General features: G+C 41.9%; 1 long non-coding RNA gene across 1 annotated transcript in view; it reads left to right on the forward strand.

Annotated features, from left to right (window-relative positions):
- LOC146974172 (uncharacterized) overlaps nt 1–12,380 on the forward strand; it is a 19,118-nt gene extending 6,738 nt beyond the window's left edge. The window contains exons 2-3 of the long non-coding RNA XR_015037540.1: nt 6,772–6,819; nt 12,211–12,380. This is a non-coding gene — a long non-coding RNA (uncharacterized LOC146974172). The remainder of the gene's footprint in view (nt 1–6,771; nt 6,820–12,210) is intronic.
- The last annotated feature ends 670 nt before the right edge of the window (nt 12,381–13,050 follow it).

The raw sequence follows: 13,050 nt of genomic DNA on the forward strand, positions 1-13,050 counted from the left end.
CTCTTTCCCGTCAGCAGCACACCTGCTGAGTAATTACCTGTTGCTGTATTTAATACTTCTTGCACCCCACAGTACAGAGCGCCATCTACTGTGGCCTCCAGGTAAAAAGATATAAACACAAATACACACATAACCAAATAATGATAACTGAGTGCTAGGGCCAAAATTGTGTGGAAGTGGTTAAAATGGGACGAGGGCTAAGTTTACCTACCTCCAAACTGAAACATCAGGCAACTGTAATATCCTCACGTGGATGAATGGACGGACACTGGAGGTAAGTTGAGGTGGGTTTACTGGAGCACTTCTTATAACATAACAGGAACAAGGCAAAGTCAACAACATACGGCGCTATATATGGTGCTATAGTCCTGAATTAATGACTGACCAACACGCCTCGGCTATGCTGCCTCCTACATACTGTAACGCAACATTGCCAATCTTCTACAGCAACCAAAGATGATGATGTTGTGTACAAACGTCAATGGTCCCCAGAGGATGAATCCTGCCAATCACAAAGTCGTTGGGTTAGGGTTAAATATGTTGTTATGTTCAATATCAGTGTTGGGTATAGTTACTTTGGAAAGTAGTTAGTTAGGTTACAACGTTACCATCAATTAAAAGTAATCAGTTACGTTACAGCGTTACCTATGAATAAAAGTAACGCGTTAGAGTACTCATGCGTTACTAAAAATGAAAAGCCTTTTGCAGCGCCTCGCACATGCTGCAACAACTGACAGACACACAGCCTCTTTTAAATGCACCGAGTCGAATAACATCAGTCATCCAACCAAATTAGCTCTACAGGATAACATTCACAGAAAAGACAGACAGAAATATGCCACATAGCGGGTTTTTTTTTTTTTGATTCAGGAGAGCGTGACTCCCTCAGCGGCTTCACTGCTCGATCTGTCTGTCGGTTTGAACGGAGGACTCGCGTGTGGAGAGGAGGGAGGCTGGCGAGACGTGAACTTCCTACCTTGTGTGTAATAAAAGTTTTTAAAAAATGCGGTAGATACTGGTATCACACTGCTGCGGAGTAGAGATCCGGGCTGGACGGGGGGGGGGGGACTGAGCTGCCACTCGCCGAGAGGGAGCTGCTGAAAGCGGGCAAGCACTGAGAGTCGGCCCGGGCTGCACTGTTGCTGCTGGTGAAGCAGGTCCGTACATGGAGCTGATCTATGGGCCCTGGAAGTGGATTTTTTGCGGTCGACAGAAGCTTATCACCAACGCAGTGTGCATTTTACCGTTATGTTCTTGTCCTTTTCACTGGCGAATTGAAAGTTTGAAACACACACAGCAGGGCACAGACGCATAGCGCTGCGCCTCGGCTGACACATCCGCAGGTTACACAGTAGTCTGTCTGGAGCTGCAGTCGGGATTTTCCTTTCCTTATCTGGCGAAAAGTAACGGATTACTTTTTTTAAAAAATAAGTTACTGATTGCTCAACGCACGAAACTAACGCGTTACGTTACGCGTTACACGAAAAAAGTAATTAAAGTACTCTAACCCCCAACACTGTTCAATATATAGTGGAATATACTGACATACGAGGCGATATGTTGAGGTAGAAGGGGTCGTCCATGGATCGTAAGGTTGGTGGTTTCGTTCTGTCGAAGGGTCCTTTGGTCAGATGTTGAATGTCAAAGTTCTCCTGATGATGCGCCATTGGTTTTACAGAATTAGCGCAGCTGTGTGAACACATGACTGTGACCTGCCATTTAAAAGCTGCTGCAGTCTGTTCCTGGTGGATACCGAGCTTGCAGGAAGTGGCAAGCTGCCACAACACACACACACACACACACACACACACACACACACACACACACACACACACACTCACTCACTCAGTGGGTATTTGCAGTGACCCTGCCGAACAATTTGAAACACATACACACAACCACCACCACAACGCCGGTGAGTTAATGACACTGCGGAGAGGCTTTTGATTTCCCCGTATTGAGCGGTTGTTGGCACAGAGTTCACGGCTCTCTTTATGTAATAGCTTTTGTTTTTGTCCCCTCTCGCTCCCACTTGAGAGCTGTTGTCATAGCGATGCAATCGTCTCCGGCTCATCGCTGTATTGTTTTATTGCCGTCGTGTTGCGGGGAGGACGGGTTGTTGAAGTGTAGCCTACGATGACTCGCTCTCGTTCGCCATTGGATGGAAACGTTCGGAGCTCCCACTGAGGACCGCAGAGCTGGAGATGATGTGAGGCGGCGGAGGTGATGAGACGAGACGGAAAGACACCCAACATCTCAATTACAATATATCTACACACACACACACACACACACACACACACAGAGAGAGAGACACATAAAGCCTTACCCAACCACCTCCTGGGTAGAGCATCATTAACATTGAGCTGAGACAGTTTTATCAGTGTTCACGACACAGATAAAGTCAAAATGAATCAAGTTTGTGTCAGTATGAACTTTTATATTTTGGTTTTTTTTACAAGTTATTTTAAAATATGCCTGCAGAGGTTTAGTTAGCAGGCAATAGTGGGCTAAGAGGCCAAGTGTGTGTGTGTTTGTGTGTGTGTGGCCTCAGATGTGAACAGAAAATGATCTTTATGACGGAGGAATTAAGATGAAGACAATGGACTCAGTGTTCTTCAGAAAAGACCCGGGAAACAAACCAGCTGGAGAATCAGTGTGTGTGTTGTGAGACATGTAAAGTGATAACAACCACTCCAACGTGAAGATACACATGGATGTAAATGATTTTTCTTCATGTTATTATGACCCATCTATCTCCCAGACACTGGTTGTTCACCATGGTTACCATAACAGTGGCGTCTTGGTTAGGTCCAGGAAAAGTCTGGGATGGATTTGCGCGCCCCGTAACCCGTAATCTCTTGTTGATGACAGATAAGACCTACATACAGTAGATATACACATGGTAACATGGTAGATGATAAGTAACGTTATCCACCGCTCCATGGATTGATTTCTCACTGGCTTCGCTGTTGAAAACAAATGCACATGGAGGAGAGGAGGGTTAGAGACACAGAGGAGGAGAGACCAGATAGAGAGTTCAGATTTAAAACTTAGCATTATAAATCAGCATTAGTCTCAAGGACCAGCTGGGATTGACAGTAGATTATGTTGAATTAAGATTACGAACACAATAAAATGTTAGTATGTTACCATGTTGAAGTTATCTGGAACCACCAGCTACGGCCTCAGGTCATTGAACGCCACACACCATGATTCGCCACATGGAAGCGATCACTCTTCCCATGCAGGAGCAGATAAGTGGAGCAGCAGTGGAGGTTTTTCACTCACACACAGTGATTTGAATTCAGTCTGTCGACGCAGAGACGCTGTTTGTCAGTCAAATCAGCTGCAGGTAGAGTGAGTGAGTGAGAGCTCGCCGGCTCCATCGCGCTCTCTCTGTGTCATGTAGGAACACACTTGACTGCTGCAGAGTGTGTGTATGTGTGTGTGTGTGTGTGTGGTCTCATCCTCTCATATGAATATTTAAAATGCTGGAGGAGCAGGTGCAGTAAACTGATCTGATATCAACTCACCTGTTTGTAACTTGATGTCACTGATCAAAAGCCGCTGTGTGCTGGTTGCTGACTTTCAATTATTCACCTGTGACTCTAGGCTATTTTTTTTTATTTTCTTATAGCCTAAAAGTCTTCACCCTGCTTCCTTTAAATTTGCAACACACACACAAGAAACTAGTTATAAGAACAAAGCAGCAGAGGCTTGACTAGTATCCTTTAAATCCACCGGTAGCAAATTTCCTTTACACCGCCTCGTCCTTGTCTAGACTGAGGTTCTGGGGTCTCATATACTAAATAGTCCCAATAATACTTATGTCACCTTCAGTCTTCAGCTCTGCTCTGACCAAAATCCCTGCTCTTTACACGGCTCTGAGCTTTGCCTGTTTTCGTTCTCAACTTCTGCAGGGATTATTATTTCACACCTCAGACTCCAGGTGAATTAAAGCAGGAGATGGAGCAGGAAAGCAGCAGCAGGACTGAAACATTTTTCTGTCTTTTTCATCAGGTAAGCTGATTGCTGAGACGCCGGGTGGTTCTACTACTTTTAATTTCACTCTCCAGGCAGAACATGGAAGATATTAAGTGTTATTCAAATCAGACAGGACTCTTGAGTCCTGAGGATTTAATACGGAAAATCAAAAATCTCTCCTTGCTCTCATTTCCAACTCCTTTCTGCTGGGTGGTTATTTTAAATCATCTCTGACTGTACACTGGGTTTGACCTGATCCACGGCTACATGAGGAAAAAATACAGCTCAGCTCTCTCATTCATTTCGTTATTGGGGACGGTCCATGCACACATAACAGTGGGGGGGTGCAAACACAGCGGGATCTGGCAGGGAAGTCCAGCATATAAACCTGGACCTGGCTCAGGTTTTGCTGCAACCATGGGTCTATAATAAGAACATCATAGTGTATAATAGATCCACATAACATGATGATGTCATTCCTCGTGGTGCTGCTGTAGGCTACTGGACAGTCACACACTGTAGCTATATGAGGCTCCCTTTGGTGCTGTTTAGTTTTGCAGGCAGTTAAAAATAAATCAGTTACTGGAGAGTCATAAAAAACAGACTCATCTATTTGAGTTGCCTTTAAAACCTTTGAATGTGTTGGTCTGTTGCCGAACTTCCTGTATCATGTAACATTGTCTCAAAAACAAACACACGCTCACAAACAGCTTCCTGTTTTCTGTCTGAAGCCACACTAGGCTAAGCTAAACTAGGCTAACTCAGCTGTGACCCAAGCTGAATGTTTACCTCAAATACCTGCAAAATGAACGACATTCCCACCAGTCACGCGAACTATGCTCAATGTTCACCAACGAAATTAAACACAATAGATATTAATTCTGCTGCAGGCCCCAACATTGGCCCCAATGTGGGAAAACCTTTGGCATGTTCAATTCAGTTAGTCTATGCAACTGTGGCCCTCCCACTCAACTCTAATTTGTTACAGAATTGTCATGAAATACCCCTTTACACCTGTTAACAGGGGAGGTGTCTACTTTATCTTGAGAATATGACTCTCTCTGCCTCGGGTGCAGAGAGGCCTGGTTAGCTGATTTTATAGCTATATTGTTTATTTTAGGGCAATAGCATAGTGACCCAAAACACCTCTCAATGTATGGAATGGATATATTTTTTATTATATTACCCTATGAGTAGCTAACCACCTGTTTAAGATTGCCCTTTCCCTTTGACTGATTCAATTGTACTGTCTAATTTTAACCTGTATTTAAAGCAGAAGTATTGTTTATTTTGCACTTTGTCTCTATTGGTGTCCTTGAGTGACAGAGAAGCACCTATGAAATAAAATGTATTATGATAGATAGATAGATAGATAGATAGATAGATAGATAGATAGATAGATAGATAGATAGATAGATAGATAGATAGATAGATAGATAGATACTCTACTGTCCTTTTTTTTTATTTATTTATTTTTATTGATGTTTATGACAGACAGATACAAACAAATACTTGTTACCTTATTGCAGTTACATGGATAAGATACACATCTTGTATGCATTTATCAGTATCTATCTGCCCAGTCTTTTTTTTTTTTTTCTCTTACAAACAACAACAAAAATAGCAAAAAAAATAAATGCAGTCCAGCAATAATGTACAGAACAGGCCAGACCTACAACACAAAACATAGATCCACAAAACAAAACAAAACACCCTAGGAAGTCTACATATTATACCAATCCTGTACCTGCCTCTAATAAAATATGGAGAGATGGCGACATTCTTACATATCCAGCAACTGAGCTAGGAATGGGCCCCACACCTCGTTAAATAAATCTTCCCTCCCAGCCACTCTATAGGTGACCCGCTCGTAGCTGGCCATTGAGCTTAAAACCTGTATCCACTCCTTAAAAGTGGACTGAGTGGGAGATTTCCAGTGGCGTAAAGTTATCCTGCACCCTGTTGTCATAGCTAGACGACACCAAAGTTTTTGGTGTTTCGACATTTGAATGTTATCTGGAAGTAATCCCAACAAACATAATGCAGGGTTTTTGATACTCTACTGTCCTTGTCATTTCCACAACAATGAAATTGAAGTGTATCTTCTACAGTGCAAATAAGTCATTAAAACATTAGACAAGCGCACACACAGTGTATAATACTGTCATTTACCTATTACACATTCTCATATATTCTCACATCCCTGAATAGCACTAACCTAACCACCCTATAACTGGCTAAAACTAGAAACCTGAACAGTGGAGCAGATCTGTAGGCTTCAATAAGCCATAATAATGTACAATCCTAGTACTGTACACATAGATACCCCCCACCCCAACAGTGCCTCTCTCTTCCTTTGCCAAACCATGCGTCCTTGGAGAAAACCCCTGCTGGCAGCCTGATTTGTATTCTCATCATCCAGACAGACAGACAGACAGACAGACAGTCACGAAGCCTCCTGTTGATGGGAGAGAGAGAGAGAGCAGGAGAGAGGAAGGAGAGAGGGAGGAGGGAGGAGCCAGGCTGTCAAGGTGAACAGATAAACCTCCTCTCTCTCTCTCTTTATTTGCCCCGACGTCCTCGACTCGACACGACGCGCAGCTCCCGGCGGCAGCGCGGCGAGAGGAGACGGTCTGAGGTCTGAGACAGAGACTGAGACAGGAAACAGGAAAAGTGTTGCCACCCTCGTGTGTGTTTTTATTTTATTTCCTTTATTTATTTATTTCCCCCTTTCTTTTCCCTTTTTCCTTTTTTCCATTGGATGTAAAGTTAAATGGCTCGGAGGGAGTGGAGTGCGTCAGCTCGTCTGAAGCGGCTGAGGAGAAATTAAAGGTGAGTTTGGTTTTTTTGGAGGGGGGTTGTTTTTCCTGAACGTGACACAGTGGAAATAACCTGAGAGCCTCTACCTACCTACCTACCTGCCTCCTGTCACCGTGTCTCCGTGACCATGTGCACGAGGCGTGGATTTAATAATTTAATATCTCTCTTGAGAATCAGATCAGACTGCTTCTTTATTATTCTCCTGAGAAATTAATGCAGAATTAAAACAGAGTATCTGCAGCAGCAGCAGCAGCAGGTGCATCAGGCGGTTGTGTAATCGATCAGTAGCCTATATGTTTCTTTGGGAGGACTTGTCACAGAAATGATTCAGTTTGATTAAGACACATGCACACGCACATGCACGCACACACACTGTTTATTCTCCTAGATACAGTATCAGTAACTAACACCTCACTGTAGCTGACCATAAAGGACATGAAGGGGCCACACACACCCAAGGGCCCCTAGTGCACAATAGTTATTTATTATATTAATGTTTAGCCTATAGAAACATATGGTTGACATGGATGCTATGACTATATTATATGAGTTTTTCCCAAACCAGTTGCTGCAGGTAGCCGAGACTGCAGTGACATCTTGTTTTTGCTTTAACCACAAATGTCTCTCTGTCACTCCCTCACTTTGGTTTCTGTGATGTAATTCATTAAGTTCTAGATAATTCAAATACTTGTACTAAAGTATCTGCTTGTGTTAAACCACCTGAACAACTTGGTGTCACCAGTGTCAACGGTGGGAGGAGACTTCAGCAGGTTCTGTGCTGTGTTCTTCTGTTCAATCCAAACTTTGTTTACATTAAATATGGTTTAGATTTTAGATCAAATCATCTTTTCTTTTTAGCTGAGGAGGAATAATGGAAATATCAAGACACATGATTATTATGAGGACTGGTGGTCTTGACAATGGTCTCTCATTGGTTTGGTCTCAGTCTTGGACTTGGTCTCGACCCCCTCAAAGTCGTGGTCTTGTCTTGGTCTCTAGGTCTTGACTCGGTTAGGGTTAGGTGGTCTTGACTACAACACTAGCTGCAAGTTTTAATGTCACCAAAACATGAAGGAGTTTGTGTCATTGCATGTTTCTCCCATAAGCTCTTTGCTACCTAAATTAAATGATGATGCAGACTCGTCATTTTCTATTTTTATTTATTCATCATGACAAATAACGGTACATAAATATCCATAAATGTGAACATAACAAGAATAAGGGTGTGTTTTTATAATGAGGAGATGCTTCAGGCCTTAACATGTGTTAGCCATGTCAGCATAACAAAAGCTACAGTTTACACCACATATGCAAACACAAAGCTGAGGCTGGTCTCATGAAATCTGAAACTAAACGGTGACTAAGAGGTTAAAGTGCTGACTGTCTGTTTCCATCATCCTACATTGTCTACATCTAGGGCCTTTAGCCTGTAGCTACATGTTGTGCCATCACCACATCTAAATATTACTTTGTCCTTTTAGACCACATATGTGCAACACGTTCCTATAAGCCTTGTTGTGCAAATTGGTGAAAAAAAGAAAAGAAAAGCAATCTCAGAGACCAGTTGAGGCTGACCTACTTTGTATTTGATGCTAACTATGCTAATTAGTCAATGCGAACAAGTTCAAAGATGATGATGTAAGTTAGTTATCATGCAACCGTTTACAGTTAAGACGGCATTAACACATTTAGTTAGCATCGATCTTAGACTAACTGAGCTAATGGTGTGTTTGATGCTAAAAATGCTAAATGTTAAACACGATAATTACATCTGCGTCTTTAGGTGTGGGAGTTTGTACCCTTCGTTGACTGTTAAAGCCAAAACCACAATGAGGCAGTTTGGTCTAACAGTGCGTTCACACCGGGCGCGAGTAAAATGTTTGCCTCGCTCTACTCGCTCGAGTTTGCCCGCTGGAATATTTGTTTTTACTTGCGGCATTCGCACGAATATTTCGTGTGAGTTCAATATTTTGAACTTGCGCGAACAGGCGAATTTCGCGTTTTCGCTTCATTCGTGCCGCGCCATTTGCGTCATTTGCACCGCTGGCACAAATTTGCGTCCATTCGTGTCTGTATATTGATTTTTATCACGCGAAAAATTCACCTCGCGCCTGGTGTGAACACACTGATTCACCGGTTTGAGCTTGTAGGCCTATGTTCTTATCTTATTCTCTCAGAGGGTTTTCGTTAGGGGTTGGTTGTTTGTTTGTTGTTTGTGTTTTATTTCTGCTTCCTGTCCTGGAACTTGACTCACTACAAAACTTTAAAGAGCTTGGAAATGATATGAAAGAAGAAAATCCTCAACAGTTTATGAGTCATCCTGACCCCTGGAAACCTCGCTCCTACTGTACCTACTCATGTTTCATAAATAAGGAAACGTGGATGATGAATCATTTCATGAATGAGGCCCAGTGTCTTGCTGCATTGTATCAGAACCAGTGGCAGTAGTGAATGTGAATCCAAGGACACCGGGAGGAAACAAACGGTTTCTCGTTATCTTGAGATCTTGAGATTTTCCTGAGCAGCAGCAGCACGTGGACTCGGATCATGTGGGTCTCCGCTCAGAGTGAGAGGTGTTGACAGATCGGCTGAAGCTGAGGGCCTGGACCTGGACCTGGACTTGAATGGATTCAGTTTCTATACTTATCTTGAGAAGTAACTCTCTGCATTTTGATTATTGATGATACAAACTCAACATAGTATTGAAATCTCAGAAAATTAGACTGCAAGTAAGATTTATAATCTAATAATCCAATTTTAGTGCTGCACCATGAAGTTAATTATTCTGATAATCAATCATTGAAGTTACTTTTAAGCATTTGATAGTTCCATCTTTTTAATCTTCTGATGATTACACCTTCCCTTGTAAACGTTATATCTCATATATTTTTCATATATATTCTTATTTTTCTGACTTATTTTTTAGCTTTTATATTGTTTCTCATGTTCTTGTCACTTGTCTTGTGTGACTGTAATTTAGAGCAACCAATATTTACCTACATGATCTTAAATCAATAATCAGACATCTTTGAAGTTTCTTTGAAAGTTATAAACTTTGATGAGATAAACTGAACATGCTGATGATGTAACTTTGGACTTTCCAGTGTTTTTTTTAATACATTCTTGGACACCGACCTTCAAGAATTAAGACTTTGGTTTCCCGAACATCAAGTTTCCCTTCAGGAGGTGGTGGAGCCCAAACATGGAGATAAAAGAGAGGAAACACTGGACTGAGACTGTGGACACAAACATGGCTTCATGAACCTGAAACTGGTGCTGGTTTAAAGGTGGTTTTGACCATCAGTATCACAAACCTACCTTTACAGTAGCCATTTAAACCTTTGATTATCTTAAATCAATGCTTTGAAACGCTCAATCTTCCAATGACCTGTTGACTTATTTTTCTTTTCTTGTTTGATTTACGTTCAAGTTCTACAAATGAACTTAAACTTCTCACTTTTCAGTATCAGAACTTGTTCCAAACAGCCGGTGAATTGTTTAATCATCTAACTTCCTCTGCTGCTTTCATAATTTGCCCACTCAGATTTTCTTGTTTCCTTTCATTTCTAATCAGAGATAAAAGACGGAGGATAAAAGTGGGATATAAATAGCTTGCGGAGTGTATGTGTGTGTGGAGGTTCAGGTCTTGAGCGTATAGACATCCTGGACGCTCCTTCTCTTTCGGGCGGACAGGAAGGAGACGGGGGAAGTTGAACCTGTGCAACCTGATGGTGACGTTGATGAGTCACTCGGCACCGCTGAACAATTTCAAAATGATTACATGTACGCAGGGCTGTGATCCCCAGAGGTGATGAGGATGAGGAGGTGGAAGACGAATGAAGGAGGGGAGGGGGGCGAACAACACAAACACACACTCATCATGTAACTGTAACGCAGCAGCAACAAATGTCCAATTCAGAGATGAGAACGCGTCCCCGGCTGCTCATCGTCGTCGTCGTCTGGGTTTTATTGGAGAAAACCTGGTGTCACCGGCCTCAGAGGACAGATATCGTCTCAGAGATGTCGGGGCAGGAGAAGCCGTGGTGGATGGGATGGATAACAAACTCTGAACGTCTGAACATAACATTTGCTGACGAACAGAAGAAGCATCTGCTGCTTACATGTAATGCTGATTCACACATTCAAACACTCCAGTGATGCAGATGTGCAGCGTCATCATCTGAGTTTTACCTTCCTCTTGTGTTAGGGTCAGTAGTAACCTGTTTTTAATGAATTTGTTTATTACATCAAGGCTTTTTGACTTTGTCAGGAACCTGTATTTAAAGGTCCCATATTATGCTGTTTTTCAACCATTTCACATGGGTCTAAGTTGTCCAACCATATTGTATTCGTAGTGTATTGTCCCCAAATCAATCTGCAGCTCTACATCTCAGCAATCTAATCTTCCTGCTTCTTCCATTTTGTCCTTTATTTATTTATTTTCCTTCCCCTTCATCATCTTCTTTCCCCATTTCTTCATTATCTTCTTTCCTTCATTTTCATTTTCCTCTTTTTCAGTTTTTTCTTCCTCTACATCTTCTTCCACTTCTTCTTCCTTTTAAAAAAATCTTCTTCTGCTTTCTTCTTTCCCCATTTCTTCATCTTTTTCCTTAATCTTCTTTTTCTTTTCTCCTTCTCTACATCTTCTCCCACTTCTTCCTTTTTTGTATCTTCTTCCTCTTCCATCTACTCTTTCTCAGTTTTTTCTTCCTCGACATCTTCTACTTCCTTTTATAAATCATCTTCCGCTTTCATTTCGTCATCGTTGTCTTTTTCCTCCATTTGCCTCCTTTTCCCTATTCTTCTTTCATATTTTTCATTTTCTTTCTACGCTGTGTACAGATCCTCACATGAACTGTCACACTGTCATCCATCGTCACGTCCAACATGGATCTCTATTGTTGTCGACTCGAGGTCGATGTGAAAACCCGACTGAACAGCCGACATGTTCAACCACTCTTCAACCAAATCTTACCAAGAATATTTGTCTTATTTCTAGTCAAAATGTCATTTCTAGTAAAAACAAATCTCATTATACCTATAATAAGACTCATCACATTAAAAAGTAGCTTGTTTTTAGACACTTTTTACTTCTTCCAAACATATTTTCACTTGAAATAATCTGATAGTGGGGCAAGTTTTTCTTTCTTATTACAGGCACAACAAAAACTTGCTTTCACTGGCAGATTTTTCTACTCATTTCAAGTGAAAATTTGTTTGAAACAAGTGAAAATTATCCAAAAACAAGTAGATTTTTAGGTGATGAATCTTATTTTAAGTGGAAAGAGATTAGTTTTGACCAGACATTAGACATTTTGACAAGAAATAAGACAGATATTCTTGGAAAGATTTTTGCAGTGTGGACGTTTCTGACCACTGTCTGTCTCTCTTGTGTCTTTGTAGAGCAGCTTGAGGCTCAGACGTCCCGCCAGGATCTGAGAGACCAAGGAATCTGACCCCACCGCCGCCGCCGCCCTGGAGGGACCAGCTGTCTGATTTCCTCCTATGTCGCCTCTTGGCCATCTCTGATTGGACGTCATGTGACCCACAGACCTTTCTGTTTCCTCCAAACCCCCACCCACCCCCCCAGCCAGCCTCTTCCTCCCTCGTGTTTCCGTTGCTGCTGCAGCAGGACAGAGGAGGAAGAGTTTGCGGCCTCTGTCCTGGAGGCTGAGTGGGTGGACTATCGAGGAGCGTTGGTCTGGTCGGAGCCTCCTGGAGAATTTAAATGGACGTTTTTCTTTCTGCAGCTGAAGATGCAGAGTTCGTCTGCAGTCCTGACGAGGAACAGCGTTCGATAAGAGTGTTCGTCCTGGGAGTCAAAACACACATTTCCATTTAAATGAAGAGATTTCTAAAGAACAAAAAAAGCAAAAAAAACATCAAGATCTGCAAACAGGAAGCCAGTCATTTCCGGACTCACAACATGTTTGACCTTTCAGAAACTTTGAAATATAAAACATTGACACTAATTTAGTTTATTTCATAAGGACAAACATTTCCTTGGTTGCTGCCTCTCAATTTATTCACATGAGAACCAGGTGGTCAGAGCCGACTTAACGAGCTGCTGCTGCTGCTGCTGTTTCCAAGGTGATTATCTGCATCATTAACTTTTACTCAGAAAAAATTAATGAATTTTTTTATTAAATGAGTTTCCTGCCTCTTTTATTGAGGATGCTTTTATTTTTATAAGCTCCCAACGACACTGTGAACGCAGCATTTTCTTTGTTTTTTCAGACGTTT

Source organism: Trachurus japonicus, chromosome 14, assembly GCF_045865225.1.
Source record: "Trachurus japonicus isolate A0001 chromosome 14, Traja_1.0".
Lineage (NCBI taxonomy): Eukaryota > Metazoa > Chordata > Actinopteri > Carangiformes > Carangidae > Trachurus > Trachurus japonicus.